The sequence below is a fragment of the Gossypium arboreum genome, unplaced genomic scaffold (genome assembly GCF_025698485.1).
Source record: "Gossypium arboreum isolate Shixiya-1 unplaced genomic scaffold, ASM2569848v2 Contig00611, whole genome shotgun sequence".
Taxonomy (NCBI): domain Eukaryota; kingdom Viridiplantae; phylum Streptophyta; class Magnoliopsida; order Malvales; family Malvaceae; genus Gossypium; species Gossypium arboreum.
The window spans coordinates 3,785-22,500 of record NW_026440725.1 but is presented as its reverse complement, the minus strand read 5'-3'; the positions used below and the strand labels follow the sequence as shown (position 1 = coordinate 22,500).

The 18,716-nt window shown below is 34.9% G+C and overlaps 1 non-coding gene and 3 pseudogenes across 1 annotated transcript; 2 read left to right on the top strand and 2 right to left on the bottom strand.

Moving 5' to 3' along the window:
* Nucleotides 1–1,338: 1,338 nt before the first annotated feature.
* On the bottom strand, nucleotides 1,339–1,411 carry TRNAF-GAA (transfer RNA phenylalanine (anticodon GAA)). Its single transcript has one exon. It is a non-coding gene; the product is annotated as a tRNA-Phe (tRNA).
* Nucleotides 1,412–8,343: 6,932 nt separating this feature from the next.
* On the top strand, nucleotides 8,344–10,479 carry LOC128289200 (photosystem I P700 chlorophyll a apoprotein A1-like; annotated as a pseudogene).
* Nucleotides 10,259–12,721, top strand: LOC128289201 (photosystem I P700 chlorophyll a apoprotein A2-like; annotated as a pseudogene).
* A 3,827-nt stretch (nucleotides 12,722–16,548) lies between these two features.
* Nucleotides 16,549–17,432, bottom strand: LOC128289198 (photosystem II D2 protein-like; annotated as a pseudogene).
* Nucleotides 17,433–18,716: the final 1,284 nt, after the last annotated feature.

Genomic DNA, 18,716 nt, shown 5'->3' with positions numbered 1-18,716 from the left:
CTATCTTCCCACGAATTAGTAAATTAGGTAGGATTTTTTTTTTTACAGAAACAGACAACGAATTAATCTTCATAAATTCGATTTCATCATAAATGCGAAATACTTATCTTATAAAAATGACAAATAAAAAGAAAAGTGGGAGAGATAAAAGATGCAGGGTCGTTTGTCTGTTTGGCTAGTCAAACACGGGCTAGTTCATAGATCTTTGGGCTTCGATTACTAAGGAATAGAGACTTTACAAATAAAGCCTGAGGATTGGCATTCCATTGCTGTTATTTTATATGTATATGGTTACAATTATCTACGTTCCTAATGTGCCTATGATGTAGCACCAGGCGGACTGTTAGCCAGTGTATCATCTTACGAGAATAGAGTATGGTGTAGATCAACCGGAAGAGGTATGTATAAAAGTATTTGCTCCAAGGAGTAACCCTAGAATTCCGTCTGTTTTCTGGTTTGAAAAGTTCGATTTTCAAGAACGAGAATCTTATGACATGTTGGGAATCTCTTATGAAAATCATCCACGACTGAAACGTATCTTAATGCCCGAAAGTTGGATAGGTGGCCTTTACGTAAGGATTACATTGCCCCAATTTTATGAAATACAAGACGCTCATTGAATGATAAGAAACTAATTACAACTTCGAATATTCAAGGAATATTTGTACATTCTTCTAGCTCAAACAGAGGAATTGAGGTTTCATTCGTATTCTTATGGATAGGCTAATAAATAAAAGAAATAAAAGACAATACATCATTGAGATTCTCGATTTTGAAGAGACTTTTATTTATATTTATTTTATTTCGGACGAGCGAGACAATAGGATGAACAACAAGGGTTCTGTACCGTGAACTTTGTATCGCGCACATCACTTAGATGAACTCTAGAAGTCGCATAGAAGGGAATGAAGAAATGGAATATGAAAGAGAATACAAAGAAATAAATGAAAGGGATCGGCTTTATTTGTACTGTAGCTGAGATGAGTCTTGGTTATTTTATCCTTGAACTCCTCTAGACCTGACTTTTGTTGGGCCTTTCAACCAACTATTTTTATTTTAATCTTTTAATTAAATATGTATGAAGTATTACCATTCTTTTGAATGTGAGAAGCCGCAGTGTGAACAAATAAAAAGAAGAGGAAAGATAGCAAATTTTGTCTTTACTACATTATAATAGACACATTAGAATAGACTCTTTGCTCATTTTAAAAAGAGAAAAAATACAAAATAAAATAAATAAAGAGAGGGTTTACCTCAGATACCTAGCTAGATAAGTATGTATTATGTCGATCCATATCAATTAATTTGTAGAGTAGATACTCATACAAATTAATCATATGCCAGGAACCAGATTTGAACTGGTGACACGAGGATTTTCAGTCCTCTGCTCTACCAACTGAGCTATCCCGACCATTACCGACGCATTATCCTCATAATACTAGATGACTTGGGTCTATGTCAATTAAAATGAAAACAAAAAACGAAAAGTATTAAATTAAAAGTCTCGAACAGGAATTTCTTGGATCTTCAAAAGGAAGACTTTGTAAATTTCCATATGAGTAATCATATGTATTATGAATCATTCAAATAGGTATTCCTTGCTCAAGAGATTTCTACGTATATCATATATATTCAATCACACTATATCACAAGATTGTGATAAGAGAACAAAATTCTGCTATGCTAGGATACGCTTGTAAAACGGCAAAGAATAGGATGAATGAGAAACATGAGGAACTTTGAACCACTAACAAAAGGGTAGGATAAAATAAATAGACAGCAAACGGGCTTTTTGGGGGGGATAGAGGGACTTGAACCTCACGATTTTTAAAGTCGACGGATTTTCCTCTTACTATAAATTTCATTGTTGTGGTATTGATATTGACATGTAGAACGGGACTTATTTTATTCTCGTCCGATTAATCAGTTTTCAAAAGATTTATCAGACTATGGAGTGAATGATTTGATTAATGACTATTCTATTGATTCTTTCTTCAACTTGGAATCGATTCAAAAATTTTTTTATTTTCATATTTTCATATAAATATAAATTGATATTGCATATAATAGAAATAAAAAAATACGGGTTCGGTTCGTCTTTTTGAGATAGTTTTTCATTAGTATACCTATAAAAATAGGTATATCTTGCATCCTTTCTAGAGTTTCGATATTCGATATAAGGACCTTTACCAACAGTCAACCCCATTTGTTAGAATAGCTTCCATTGAGTCTCTGCACCTATCCTTTCCTTTTTTTCTTATTCTCGCTTGCTGAACCTTTGTTCATGTTTATTTTCAAAATAATAAAATAATAGGATTTGGCCTAGATTGCCCATTTTCATTCCAGGTTCTTCTGAATTTGAAAGTTATCACTTAGTAGGTTTCCATACCAAGGCTCAATCCAATTAAGTCCGTAGCGTCTACCAATTTCTATATCCCTTTGTGTCTTGAGATTAGATCTCATTAGATGCCCTCCTTCCCTTCTCCCTCCTTTCCTTCTTCTTTCATTTGTTTATTTTCTTTTCGTTTGTTTATTTGCTTTTCTTTTATGCGAAACTGTTGAATTTAGTAGATATAGATACAGATTCTTATAATGAAGGGTCTTTACCTTTTTTTGTTTGTTTATCCGTTTTCGTCTCTATCGGAGACCCATATTAATTTTTATTTGGTCCAAAATATTTTATCATTTCTGTATTCGCAATTAAATAGATGGGTATTTCATAACATATATATGTCCTCTTACTCTCAGTTTTCAGGCAACCAGGAATACTGAAGGGTCGATTCTTTTTTCGTCTTAGCTTCTGTTCTATGAATGAAAACAAAAGAAAGGAGTCTCCCATTATGATCTGATTTCATTTCAAGGTTGCATCTTTTTTCTTAATTTCATTTTTTTATTCTTATTATTAGACTATCCTATATAACCATAATAACTAAAAAATAAAATATGAATTCTATTCATTATTAAAATGAAAATGTAATTATTTTTTATAGAAAGAGCTAGAACTAATTATTTCATTTAATAACTAGAACTAATTATTCCATTCATTTCTATTCTCGAATTGAAGATAATTAAATTTTTGAGTCTAAAAGAGTCATTCTAATTATCTAGACTTATAACGTTTCATTTATATAATCATAAAATATATAACTGCATAAAAAGATTTTGACTCTAATTATCTCTAGAACTCTAAACTAAATAGAAATAAATTTAATCTAGATTAAATCTATTAAATCGATCGATTAAATGAAATTATATAAAAATTTTCATTTTATATAATTTAGATGTAAAATATACAAAATATAAAATAAACTAGAAAAATAAAAATGGAGTCAGTAATATTAGTAATATTATTAATATAAGAAAATAGAATAAGATATGATATTATTAAATATATTAAATATATAATATATAGATAAATAATAAATATATATATAAAATTTTAATTTAAATCGAATATTAGATTCATCAACATTAGCTTGAATATTAGATTGAATCTACCATTATATTAAATATGTTATATTTATATTAAGTTTATATTAAGTATGGCATTGCAAATTAAAATTCTAGTTTTTCTAAATTGAGTCTCTAATTCATATTAATAATTCATATAATTATGAATAACTAATAGATAAAGTTAAGATAAGATCTAATAGTTTGCTGAATCCCTATGATACCAAATTTCATTATTTGAGCCTGCTTAGCTCAGAGGTTAGAGCATCGCATTTGTAAATGATGGTCATCGGTTCGATTCCGATAGCCGGCTTTCCTATTTGTTTGCTTTTTTGCCTTTTTACATAATTTAGAATGTTTTTTTGAAATCAAAGAACAAACAGTGAAAAGCTTTTCCCTTTCTTTCCAATTTCCCAAAGGTCAACAATCTGTTTATTATCTGTCGAAACTTCCAATTAGGATCAATTTGAGGAGTTAGACCTTTGCAGAATAAATCAAGAAAAAAGGGAAACTCTTTGGTTTAATTTATTTATCTATTTAATATTATATTCAATTTATTTATATATATCTATTTTATTATATATATTCTAAATATTTTATATCTAATATTTTATATATTTTTATTTATATATTAATATTATTTTTATATATTATATATATATTTATTTCATTTTTTGTGCTACTATATACAATACAAAACAAAGTAAATATGGATATTGATCCAATTCATCTCATTATATTTGTAGTACAACTTCAGTCGATTTTTGCTTCATTTAGTTCAGTTTTAATTTCGGTTTATGAAATTTCAATAAAATTCAAATTAATAAGGAGTCTTATGTCACGTTACTGAGGGCCCTGCTCAAAAAATACGCTGTCTGGGGGTTTACCGACTAATAGTAAAGGTCGGCCGGAAGCGATCTAGAAACCAATCGCTTTCCCGGTAAAAATCTCAATACCGTATTCGTTTAGAAGAAAACAAAATTATGTTTTCATTGGCCTTACAGAACGACAATTACTTAAATACGTCTGTGCCAGAAAAGCCAAAGGGTCAACAGGTCAGGTTTTACTACAATTACTTGAAATGCGGTTGATAACATCCTTTTTCGATTGGGTATGGCTTGACTATTCTCAAGCCCGTCAATTAGTTAACCATAGACATATTTTAGTTAATACAGTAGATATAACGTTATCGCTGTAAACCCTCGAGATATTATTTCAAAGGAGGGATGAACAAAAAATCTAGAACTTCCTTCAAAATTATTCTGATTCATCCACCAATGAGGAATTACCAAAACATTTGACCTTCACATTATAATAAAAGGATTAGTCAATCAAATAATAGATAGGAAAATGGGTTGGTTTGAAATAAATGAATTGCTTGTCGTAGAATATTATTCTCGTCAGACTTAAACCTAATTAAAATAATAAAATAAGGGTTCTGCCCTTTCACCTGTTGAAGGTTAAGTAAAGGCAGGGAATGGGCTTGATTCTTGAGATTTTTCTCCTATTCATGTATGATAGATATGTGGGAGATTTTCATCCCCTGTATGCTATTTTTATTCCATATTAAAAGGAATTTAAATAGAGAACTAAAGAAGGGTCTAATTTTAGTATATGTTCTTATTTGATACATTGTAGTCAGTTACATTAGGAATTAGTGAAGGTGCGGGAAAGAGAGGGATTCGAACCGTAAACAAGAGTCTATATAGCAGTTCCAATGTTACGCCTTGAACCACTCGGCCATCTCTCCTACATAATTATTATGGCCGATACCCGAGCGAATAGCGAGTTATTATATTAGATTGTCTGATAGGTACGAACAATATCAATTCTAACTAGGAACTTGCTATAAAAAATAGAAAACTTTTCATCACTTTTTTTATCACTTTTTCTTTAGCCTCCGCTCAAAGAATTTTAAAAATGGAATGGGTCTACTTTTTATGTTATTTCGTACTGTACACTTCTGTTTGTGAGATCATTTTATTTTCTCACGAGGGGCGAAAGAGTTATAGAATGGATTGCTACCATGCCTAGATCGCAGATAAATGGAAATTTTATTGATAAGACCTTTTCAATTGTAGCCAATATCTTATTACGAATAATTCCGACAACTTCAGGAGAAAAAGGTATTTACTTATTACAGAGATGGAGCGATTTGATTATTATTATATATATTTTACTTATTCTCTTTATTCTTATTTATTATTTACTTTTTTTATTTACTTTTTTACCACCTCAGTCTTAGAAAAAGACACATTATTCAGAATAGAAAAAGGTATTGAAAACAAAAAGAAATCTACGCTTGTTGAAGGGTAGTTTAAATAAAGCAATTCTTTCTGTCGTATCCCGATTAATGCAACCTCAGATGCTTCAATTGTTGATTCGAGTATTGAGCGAAGGTTACACTTATGGGTCTGTATTGGTCAACTCACTACATTAGTACCAATAGGCGGCATATAGAGGAAGTACCACGCCTAGGAATCAACAACACGAAAACTTTGTTATTAATGATTCTCTTTATCGGGATCGAACCAAGAGAAATGGTTGGGACAACAAACATCCATCTTTTCTTGTACTTGATACCCATATAACCATCGAAGATTGTTGAAGTGACTAATTCCTGGAAATTACAAGGCGAGAACAAAGAAATTGTTGGAGTTTACTTTTTATCTAGTACGAACACGCTTGATGGTAAGAAAGATCTTTGCAAGAGGGTTGGCTAGAGATTTCTTGTAAAACATTAGCCCTGCCCAGTCATAATGACAATATTTCGACCTTTTTTTAATTCCATGATTATTCTCATTATGCATAAAGGAGGAGCCGTAAGGAGGTGAAAATCTCATGTACGGTTTTGAACGGAGAATTCTTTGAATCGAATGACGACTGTAACGATGTCGGTCAATCCGAAGGAAATTATGCGGAGGCCTTACAGAATTATTATGAAGCTATGCGACTAGAAATTGATCCCTAATGATCGAAGTTATACTATATAACATAGGCCTTATTCACACAAGTAATGGAGAGCATACAAAAGCTTTAGAATATTATTTTAGCACTAGAACGAAACCCGTTCTACCATGCTTTTAATAATATGGCTCAGATCTGTCATTATTCGCGACTATTCCACTATATAGAAATAAAAAGAAAGAAAGAGCAACACGCTAGTAAATAAATACGCTAGTAAATAAACACGCTAGTAAATAAAATACTAGAAAAAAAAATAGGCTTTCTACATATTGCATCGTCCAAAAAACGATTTTTATCAGCTGTAACAAAAAAAGAAACTTCATAGAAGTCGAAATATGAAGAAATATATATGCCTAGATACTATTCTATGGATAAAGATCTAATTGATGAGGAAGCACCGTAAAGATCAATTAGCGAGGTTTTGAGTCAGGATACAATAAAAGAACTGCTTATTTATGTCATGATATGAGATAAAATTAGGAATCGACTTATGTAATAGAGCCGATCCCCAAGTTATTGAGCAGCGGTGTAGCATCAGATCCCAAAGACAGTGTCTTTTTATGAGGAAGAAGTCTTTTCAAGGATTCTATATAAATTTCTATATGATATGAAACCGAGATAGTTACCTTCAGAAAAATCTAACGGACGACAGCCCTGAAATGCCTATGCTTTATTTTTCTGAAGGTGGGAGAAAAGATAAAACTTATTATTAATTTAATCCAAATTAGAGTTTGAAACTCATGTAATTAACCCCTTTTGGTTAACCCGAGACAAATCAATAGATCTATGAGAAATCTCATTCAATTGGATATGGTAGTAAAAAATGATATCAAAAGAATTGACTGCTGAGCAGTATGAGGTAGGAAACCTCAAGTACGGTTCTAAGGGAAGGAATTGAACCGCCTATTTCGACCGGGGAGAACAGGCCATCGACAGGGGGATTCTGAATAGCGGAGGCTTTGTCTGACTGCCGCTGAGTATTGGAAACAGGCTATAGCGCTTACTCCGGTAATTATATAGCGCAGAATTGGTTAAAGATCACGCGGCGTTTCGAATAAGAACAAGAGCCTCTGTTTATTTATTATTATTTTAGTTTTAGGATTCGAAATTGAATTAGAAATTAGAGAATTCTATTTAATTCTATTTCTTTAATTTCTATTAAATCCATTTATTTAATATTTAATTTAATTAAATAAATTACGGTACTATTTAAATTATTAAATCTGATTTTCTAGTCAATTTGACTATTTAAATTAAATAGTAAAAAATATTAATTTAATTGGAATTGTTAATTGTGTAATGGTTTGGTTTTGTTGACCCATGGGTCAAATAAAACGGAGCATTTCTCTTTGGGAAAACCAATCAAAGAATTTCATTATATCCTTTCTCAAATCGTTCTATTTCGTTTGATATTTCGTAAGGATAAGTAATACACGGATATAGCAAATAAAATATATATAATATATATATATTTTCTGCTTCTATTTCTATTAAAACTAAAACTAATAAAAACCCTCAAATGACTAACTATCGATACTGGAGTATCCTGCAGTAATGAATGTGCACGATTTGGGATAGAGTAATATTGTTTGTTCTATCTATGTAAGACAAAAAACCACCTCGAACTTCTAATTGAGATATGAATACACTACAACCGGTTGCACAAAAATGGGTTTGTACCAATGTAAGTAAAGTCCGAAAAGGTTTTATAAGATTAAAGGTCCGTTGAGCGCCTCATGGATATGTCATAATAGATCCGAACACTTGCCCCGGATCGACTTCCAGATCATAATTGCTCTAGTGAATAAATCAAAGAAAAATAGATAGATAAAAAATAGATAGATAGATGAGATAGAAGAGAAAGAAACTAATTATAAGCGTCTCTCATAGGTTCACTAATTACTGACTGTTGGCGGGTCTCTTTGTATGTGTTGTCCGGAAAGAGGAGGACTCAATGATTATTCGTTCGCCGAACCAGAAGTAAAATTTGCAGATAGGGATCCCGTAAAAACTTCTTTCGAGGAATGGGCCAGGCTGGCCATTTCTCAAGAACAATAGCTAAGGGACCCGATACTACCACTCTGATCTGGAACCTACATGCCGATGCTCACGATTTCGATAGCCATACCAGTGATTTGGAGGAGATCTCGCAAAATATTTAGTGCCCATTTCGGCCAACCTCCATCATCTTTCTTGGCTGAGCGGCATGTATTTCCACGGTGCTCGTTTTTCCAATTATGAAGCATGGCTCAGCGATCCTACTCACATTGACCTAGCGCCCAGGTGGTTTGGCCAATAGTGGGCCAAGAAATCTTGAATGGCGATGTGGGTGGGGGGTTTCGAGGAATACAAATAACCTCTGGTTTTTTCAGATTTGGCGAGCATCTGAATAACTAGTGAATTACAACTCTATTGTACCGCAATCGGTGCATTGGTTCTGGCCTTAATGCTTTTGCCGGTTGGTTCCATTATCACGCGGCCCCAAAATTGGCTTGGTTCCAAGATGTAGAATCTATGTTGAATCACCATTTAGCAGGGCTACTGGGACTTGGGTCCCTTCTTGGGCGGGCAAGCACATGTATCTTTACCGATAAACCAATTTCTAAATGTTGAGTAGACCCTAAAAGAGATCCCACTTCCCATGAATTTATCTTGAATCGTGATCTTTGGCTCAACTTTATCCCAGTTTTAGAGGAGCAACCCCATTTTTACCTTGAATTGGTCAAAATATGCGGAATTCTTACTTTTCGCGGAGGATTAGATCCAGTGACTGGGGGTCTATGGTTGACTGATATTGCACACCATCATTTAGCTATTGTTCTTTTCCTAATAGGGTCACATATAAGACCAATCAGTATGGGCATAGCCTAAAAGATATTTTAGAGGCTCAAAGGTCCATTTACAGGCCAAGGGCATAAAGGACTATATGAAACCTAACAACATCATGGCATGCCTCAATTATCTCTTAACTTAGCTATGTTAGGCTCTTTTAACCATTGTTGTAGCTCACCATATGTATTCCATGCCCTTATCCATATCTAGCTACTGACTATGGTACAACTGTCATTGTTCACATCACATGTGGATTGGTGGATTTCTGATAGTAAGTCGCTGCGCATGCAGCCATTTTTATGGTAAGAGACTATGATCCATCCATTTCGATACAACGATCTATTAGATCGTGTCCTTAGGCATCGTGATGCAATCATATCACATCTCAACTGGGTATGTATATTTCTAGCTTTCACAGTTTTGGTTTGTATATTCATAATGATACCATGAGCGCTTTAGGGCGTCCACAAGATATTTCAGATACCATGCTACAATTAAACCCGTCTTTGCTCAATGGATACAAAACACCCATACTTTAGCACCTGGTAACGGCTCCTGGTGCAACAGCGAGCACCAGTTTGACCTGGGGAGGCGGTGATTTAGTGGCAGTAGGGGCAAAGTTGCTTTGTTACCTATTCCATTAGGAAACCGCAGATTTTTGGTCCATCACATTCATGCATTTACGATTCATGACGGTATTGATACTCCGAAAGGTGTTCTATTTGCTCGCAGCTCGCGTTTGATACCGGATAAAGCAAATCTCGCTTTTGTTTCTTGTGACGGGCCTGGAAGAGGGGGACATGTCAAGCATCCGCTTGGGATCATGTCTCTTAGGACTATTCTGGATGTACAATTCAATTTCTGTAGTAATATTCCATTTCAGTTGAAAATGCAGTCAGATGTTTGGGTACTATAAGTGATCAAGGGTGGTAACTCATCACAGGAGGAAATTTTGCAGAGTTCTATTACTATTAATGGGTGGCTACGCGATTTCTTATGGGCACAAGCATCCCAGGTAATTCAGTCTTATGGTTCTTCACATCTGCATATGGCCTTCTTTTCTTAGGTGCTCATTTTGTATGGGCTTTTAGTTTAATGTTTCTATTCAGCGGACGTGGTTATTGGCAAGAACTTATTGAATCCATCGTTTGGGCTCATAATAAATTAAAAGTTGCTCCTGCTACTCAGCCTAGAGCCTTGAGCATTGTACAAGGACGTGCTGTAGGGTAACCCATTACCTTCTGGGTGGAATTGCCACAACATGGGCATTCTTCTTAGCAAGAATTATTGCAGTAGGATAATGGCTAGGAGGATTTGAAAGGCATTATGGCATTAAGATTTCCAAGGTTTAGCCAAGGATTAGCTCAGGACCCCACTACTCGTCGTATTTGGTTTGGTATTATACCGCGCATGACTTCGAGAGTCATGATGATATTACTGAGGAACGTCTTTATCAGAATATTTTTGCTTCTCACTTGGGCAATTAGCAATAATTTTTCTGGACTCGGAAATCTGTTTCATGTAGCTTGGCAGGGAAATTTGAGGCATGGGTACAGGATCCTTTACATGTAAGGCCGATTGCTCATGCAATTTGGGATCCTCATTTTGGTCAACCGGCGGTGGAAGCTTTTACTAGAGGGGCGCCTGGTCCAGTGAATATCGCTTACTCTGGTGTTTATCAGTGGTGGTATACAATCGGGTTACGTACTAATGAAGATCTTTATACTGGAGCCCTTTTTCTATTATTTCTTTCTGCTCTATCCTTATAGCGGGTTGGTTACACCTACAACCGAAATGGAAACCGAGCGTTTCGTGGTTCAAAACGCCGAATCTCGTCTCAATCATCATTTGTCAGGACTATTCGGAGTAAGTTCTTGGCTTGGACAGGGCACTTAGTCCATGTCGCTATTCCTGGATCCGGGGAATATGTTCGATGGAATAATTTTAGATGTATTACCGCATCCCCAAGGGTTAGCCCATTTTTTCAGGTCAGTGGAATCTTTATGCTCAAAACCCCGATTCAAGTAGTCATTTATTTGGTACCTCCCAAGGATCAGGAACTGCCATTCTAACCCTTCTCGGGGGATTCCATCCACAAACGCAAAGTTTATGGTTGACTGATATTGCACACCATCATTTAGCTATTGCAATTTTTTCCTAATAGCGGGTCACATGTATAGAACTAACTTCGGAATTGGTCACAGTATAAAAGATCTTTTAGAAGCAATATTCTCCGGGAGGACGATTGGGGGGGGGCATAAGGGTCTTTATGACACAATCAATAATTCGATTCATTTTCAATTAGGCCTTGTTTCAGCTTCTTTAGGGTTATTACGTCCTTGGTAGCTCAACACATGTACTCTTTTACCTGCTTATGCGTTCATAGCACAAGACTTTACTACTCAAGCTGCGTTATATACCCATCACCAATACATCGCAGGATTCATCATGACAGGAGCTTTTGCCCACGGAGCTATATTTTTTATTAGAGATTACAATCCGGAACAGAATGAGGATAATGTATTGGCAAGAATGTTAGACCATAAAGAAGCTATCATATCCCATTTGTTGGGCCAGCCTCTTTCTGGGATTCCATACTTTGGGACTTTATGTCCATAATGATGTCATGCTTGCTTTTGGGACCCGAGAAACAAATCTTGATCGAACCCATATTTGCCCAATGGATCCAATCTGCTCATGGTAAAACTTCATACGGGTTCGATGTGCTTTTATCTTCAACGAATGGCCCAGCATTCAATGCGGGTCGAAGCATATGGTTGCCTGGCTGGTTAAATGCTGTTAATGAAAATAGTAATTCACTATTCTTAACAATAGGTCCTGGAGACTTCTTGTCATCATGCTATTGCTCTAGGTTTACATACAACCACATTGATCTTAGTAAAGGCGCTTTAGATGCGCGCGGTTCCAAGTTAATGCCGGATAAAAGGATTTTTATAGTTTTCTTGCGATGGTCCGGGCGAGGGGGTACTTGTGATATTTCGGCGTGGGACGCATTTTATTTGGCGGTTTTCTGATGTTAAATACCATTGGATGGGTTACTTTTATTGGCATTGAAAACACATCATTATGGCAGGGTAACGTCTCACAGTTTAATGAATCTTCCACTTATTTGATGGGATGGAGATTATTCATGGTTAAACTCTTCATTAACTTATCAATGGGTATAACCCATTTGGTATGAATAGTTTATCAGTCTGGGCGTGATGTTCTTATTGGACATCTTGTTTGGGCTACTGGATTTATGTTCTTAATTTCTGGCGCGGATATTGGCAAGAATTGATCGAAACTTTAGCATGGGCTCATGAACGCACACCTTAGCTAATTTGATTCGATGGAGAGATAAACCAGTGGCTCTTTCTATTGTGCAGGCAAGATTGGTTGATTAGCCCACTTTCTGTAGGTTATATTACTTATGGCTTTGATTGCCTCTACATCGGGCAAATTTGGTTAATTTTATGTTATGCGCTGTATCTGCGATAATATCATCTCTTTCGATGGAGAAGGGGTATGCCTCTATTTCTACATCTAGGATCCGACTTGTATCATTGATAATAATAGGAACTGGAACCATTATGGCAAAGAAAAGTTTGATTCATAGGAGAAGAAGAGGCAAAAATTGGAACAAAAATATCATTTGATTCGTCGATCCTCAAAAAGAAATAATAAAGTTCCGTCGTTGAGTGAGAAATGGAAAATTCATGGAAAGTTACAACCTCACCACGAAATAGCGCACCCATAACGTCTTCATCGACGTTGCTTTTCGACCGGAAGACCGAGAGCTAACTATCGAGACTTTGACTATCCGGACACACTTGTGAAATGGTTCACGCATGTTTGTTGCCGGGGCAATAAGATCGTTGGTAAGGATTAAAATATCCTTACTTTTCTATTTATTTCTATGATCGATGATCATAGAGGGCCCTTTACCATTCTGTATAAATAGGCTATTCTATTTGTACATATATGGAAGAGGGCGCATTCAATCTTTGTTTGTCCATTAGTTTGGTTTCTTTCATCGCGGGATAGAGCAGTTTGGTAGCTCGCAAGGCTCATAACCTTGAGGTCATGGTTCAAATCCTGTTCCCGCAACATTACATTTTTTGACAAAAAATTAGACTTGACCCTATTAACTAGTCATTTTTTTCTTTTAGGGGGTGTATTATATTCCAATTCCAGTCAACTATTTACAGTCAACTATAACGAATCTTTTATCCTTATCTTAAATACATTGCCCTGGGTGGATAGTGAATCGAACCCGCCTCCTCCTTGGCAAAGAGAAATTTTACCATCTGACTATATCCGCATTTTCGTTCTTGATTCTTGATACGAAAGAATATTTGGTCAGAGCTAGGACAGATACTTTCTTCAGTTCAGGGCGATTTTATCAAATTCTACCTACTAAACCAATTAATAATCGAAATTATATAACAATTCAAATGCTTATCAATTAATCAAATTATGTTATTAGCAATTAATATTAATTTATATTATTTGTTATTAATATTAAGAATATTAAGTAATTAATAATATTTATATTATTATATTAATATATTTCGATTTATAAATCTATATTTCTATATTATTTATTTTATTATTCTATCTATTATTATATTATCTATTTATAATTTATATATTATTTTTATATATTATTATTATATATATTTTATATATATTTTTATTTCTATTTAGTTATTTATTTTATTTAGTTATTATTTATTTTATTTCTATTTAGTTATTATTTAGTTATTTATATTTAGTATATTTAGAATTTATTATTATTTAATATTTAATTTAAGTTAAATAGAAAATTAATAATTTAATTTAAGTATAATTAAAATAAATTATTAATTTATTTTCATTTTTTTATTATGATTTTGATTTTATTATTTTCTTTCATTCATCATTCAAATTCTATTTATTTCATTCAAGTTACATTACAGATTACAGAAGTTTGACTGACCCCCTCTAATTTTTTTTTTTATTTCATTTTGGCAACTTATACTTCTATATTATTGAATGTGTCTCAAAATCTGAAAATTCGTGGAGGGTCATTTTGGATCCAGAATGGATAGATCAAGAAATAAGAGAATTAAGGATACCCACTAGAAAACTAATCCAATCCATAAAGATGTACCGAAAATACAATATTTTGTTACTCAACCAACCATCAGGAGAAGCAAATACAACAGGTACACTAATCAGTAAGATTGACGAAGTAGCAATTAATGCAAAACAGCCAATTGAAAGCAATAGTCATGTTTCTAATCCTCCAAGCTACCAACAAAAGAACTATACCATTTGATCCCTCTATGATATTGACCAAAAAAATTAATAAAATGCAAGGTAGAGGATTTTACCATGAATCGATTGATTCTATATGACTTATTTCCAACCCTTTAACCGCTTTTATTCGGACATGGGGTCGAGGGTGATTTTTTTTTCACGTTCACAAATAGGCATGCTAGATTATGCATTTCATCTATCTATATACAGATAAATAGATTGACCTATAGGTTCACACACGATATCTTTCTATACATAGTGATGGTATCAACTCATATGGCCATGTTCGATTCGGTGGAATAAAATAAATAGAAATTAGCTTCGGAGAGATGGCTGAGTGGTTGATAGTCCGGTCTTGAAATCGGTATAGTTCGAACAAAGAACTATCGAGGGTTCGAATCCTCTCTCCTTTGCTCGATGAATAGATTTCTTCTTTATTGCTTTTTCCTGGCTTCTTAATTAAGAATCTTATTAATAAAGGTAATGGCTCGGCTGGGTGAATAGCGAGCCAGAAAAAATATTTTAGATAGAAATGAGTTGAAACGAAAGGAAAACAGAATACTTTTTAAATATCACCTGATTCCTCAATATATATAGTGTAATCAAATTGATTCCACCTTACATTGGATCTCCTGTCTCAGTTATCTCAGTTAAGAGGAGTCATGGAGAGAACAGGCTCAAAATCACGATCAATTCCTTTTTCAAATCCTGCCGGTTGCAAGAGTTTCTCCCCTGCGCCATAAATGACCCACGAATAGGAAGAATCCTAGAACAAAATGAGAGGTAGCTAACCAACTTCTGGAGAGACATAATTAATCGTATTGATCTCGGTAGCTACGCCACCTACAGAATTTAAAGACCCTAAAGGAGCATGTCATATATTCCGCAGAACGCCGTTCTTGCCAAGGTTGTATGTCTTTTTCAACCCACTCAAGTCCAAACCATTGGGACCTCTTAGAGGTTCTAACCAAGGAGCACGCAGATCCCAAAACGCATAGTTTCCTCCAAAATGACTTCTCCGGTCGGGGAACGCATTAGATATTTACTAACCCAGTAGGCCCTTGAGCGGATCCCACGTTAGCCCCAAGACGTTGGTCTCTAACTAGAAAAGTAAATGCTTGAGCTTGAGAAGCTTCTGGTCCAGTGGGCCCGTAAACTCACTAGGATAAGCGGTATTATTGAACCAGACAAAGCAACAAGCAATGAAACCAAAAACGGATAAAGCACCTAAACTATAAGACAAGTGCCTCTCCTGACCATACAAGTGCACGGCGAGCCCATGCAAAAGGTTTGGTTAAGATATGCCAGATTCCACCAAATATACAAATGGAACCTCAACCATACATGTCCTCCAATTATATCTTCCAAATCGTCCACACTAATCCACCTTTTCGCTCCAAAGGGCGATTTAGTAAATAACCAAATATAACACTTGGGCTAAGAGTCAAGTTGGTAATTTTCTTACATCTCCCTCCCGGAGCCCAGGTATCGTATACGCCCCCAAAATAAAGAGCCTTGAATACTAGAAGAAAAGCACCTATACCTAGCAAAATTAAGTGAATACCCAAAATTGTGGTCATTTTATTTCTATCTTCCATACATAACCGAAAATGGAAAAGATTCTTCAAGAGTTTCAGGTCCCAGAAGTGCATGATAAATACCGCCAAAGCCCAATACAGCAGAGGAAATTAATGAAGTACTCCAGATACAAAGTATGAAAGGTGTCTATAACTTCTCCGCTAGGATCTACCCCCAGCCTAGAGTAGCTAGGTGGGGAAGTAAATTAATCCTTGTTCACATGGTTTTTCTGGGACAAAATGAGCCACTTCGAATAGGTTCATTGCTCCGGCCCAGAATACGATTATCCGGCATGGGCTACATGAGCCTCAATAGTTTACCGGATAAATTGATAAGCTGGGCATTCCTGGCCCACCAAGCGAAACCGGTGGTTTCTTGGTCACGACCGGCTAAAGCTAAAGTTCCATTAAAGAGCGTTCACGGGTAGAACTCCTCAGGAATATAATATGAGGCTGATCTTGAGCTGCCATCCAAGCACGAATACCTTTCGTTTAAAAGAATATTTTTGGTGAAAGTCTCAAATTCAGGATCTTCTGCTGCACGGATTTCCTGGGAAACGAAGTCATAGGCACGTAGGTTCAGAGCCAGACTGACTACTCCAGAGCACTCATCCATAAACCGGTTACTGGTACAAATAACATAAAGAAATGTAACCAACGTTTATTGAAAAGCAACCCCAAAGATTTGGGACCAAAAGCGGTTAAGCAGACCATTGAATAAGTTTCTTCGGCTTGAGTTGGGTTAAAAGCACGGAATGTATTTGCACCATCACCATCTTCAAATAAAGTATTCTCTACGGTAGCACCATGAATAGCGCATAGCAGAGCCGCGCCCAATACACCGGCAACTCCCATCATATGAAATGGGTTCAATGTCCAATTATGAAATCCTTGGAAAAGAGGATGAATCGAAATATAGCTACACCAAAACTAGCGCAAAGAACCAACCAGACTGACCTAGTGATAAATCAGAATACAGAAACAAAACAGCAATTGGACCAGAGAATGCGATTGCGTTATAAGGTCGCAATTGAACAGATCGCGCAAGTTCAAATTGACGTAACATAAAACCCATTAGTCCGAAAGCCGTGAAGAGCAACAAATGTCCACAGACCACCTAATTGACACCAACGAGTAAAATCTCCTTGTGCTTCAGGACCCTATAGTAACAACAAAGAATGTGCTAAACTATTAGCAGGGTAGTAAACTGCGGCGGTTAAGAAATTGCAGCCTTCCAAATAGGAGCTGGCCAATCCATGAGTATACCACGAAGTTACAAAGGTTGTACCTGTAAACCAACCCCTAGAGCGAAATAGGCACAAGGAAAGAGCAATAGGCCGACCAACTCATAAAAACGAAACGGTCCCTACGTAACCAGTCATCCATAATATCAAATAAATCATTTTCATCTTTGGTAATTTACCAAGGGCTATAGTCATAGTAATCCTCCTATTCAACTACTTCAACCATTTCCGAGCACCCTTATGGGGCGCTGGGGGATTCGATTTTTTATGTATGATTTGATTTCTCGTGCACTGCCCCTTATAATTAATTGGTTTCGAATATAAAAAAATATTTTCTTGTATTGGTCCATAACCTGACTTAGGTAAATCCATGAACTCAATTCGTTTATTCTTTTCTATTTTTACTAGTCGTCTGAACCATGAATTGTCTTATGGCTCATCAATCAGATAGATGAATTTTTTGAACGAACTCTTCAATTCAAGGAAGAAGGATCCTTCTCTCGCTACTGGTTGATCCCCAGATCTCCCTCCCTCCATCAACTAATCTTATTCTTGATCTTGTTCGTGAAATTGATAAAAATCAATATTTTATGTATTTTTTTCTATGTATTAAATTACTATAGTCTGATATATTTCCTTCATTTTATTTCTTTTATTTATTGTTTTCTTTCATATTTCCTTCAGATGAATATAAACAAAAAACTCCAGAGGCTATTTTTTCATTTCACGGTCGAGAATCCACTGAATCTTTTTCTATTTACTTTATGTATATCAGAAAAGATCGAAGTTCCTATTTTTCAATCTAATACAATATTTAATAATATTAAATTAAATAATAGGAGACTCAAAATGAAAGTTTCTTTTTCGCACTCACTTCCATCACATTGGCAGAACAAAAGTGTCATATGTATCGATATGGAAATATTTGATATGTGAAGACATGATTTGATTTAGGTTTCTATCTATTATAGAATAGATAGAATATATAGAGAAATGGATCTTGTTGTGTTCTGAATCAAAGAAAGATAAGATGTTGAAAAGGCTCTTAGGTTGTAACTTGAAATAAATGTTTCTTTATCTCGAATATTAATTTATTCCTAGGAACAAGAAGATTGAATCGGAAATATCGACGGATTCTTGTGGAGTCCAAATAAATATGAAATAAAAGAAATCGACTGTTCCAATTTCATCTCTATCGAATTTTAATATCAGAATAGTGGATATAGTCACGATTCAATGGGTTAGATCCACTTACTTTTCTTTTGTTGATTTCTAATCTTTACAATTTTTACAATGGATTTGATTGAATAATCTAATTCAAAATCAAACAAAATAGAAATAT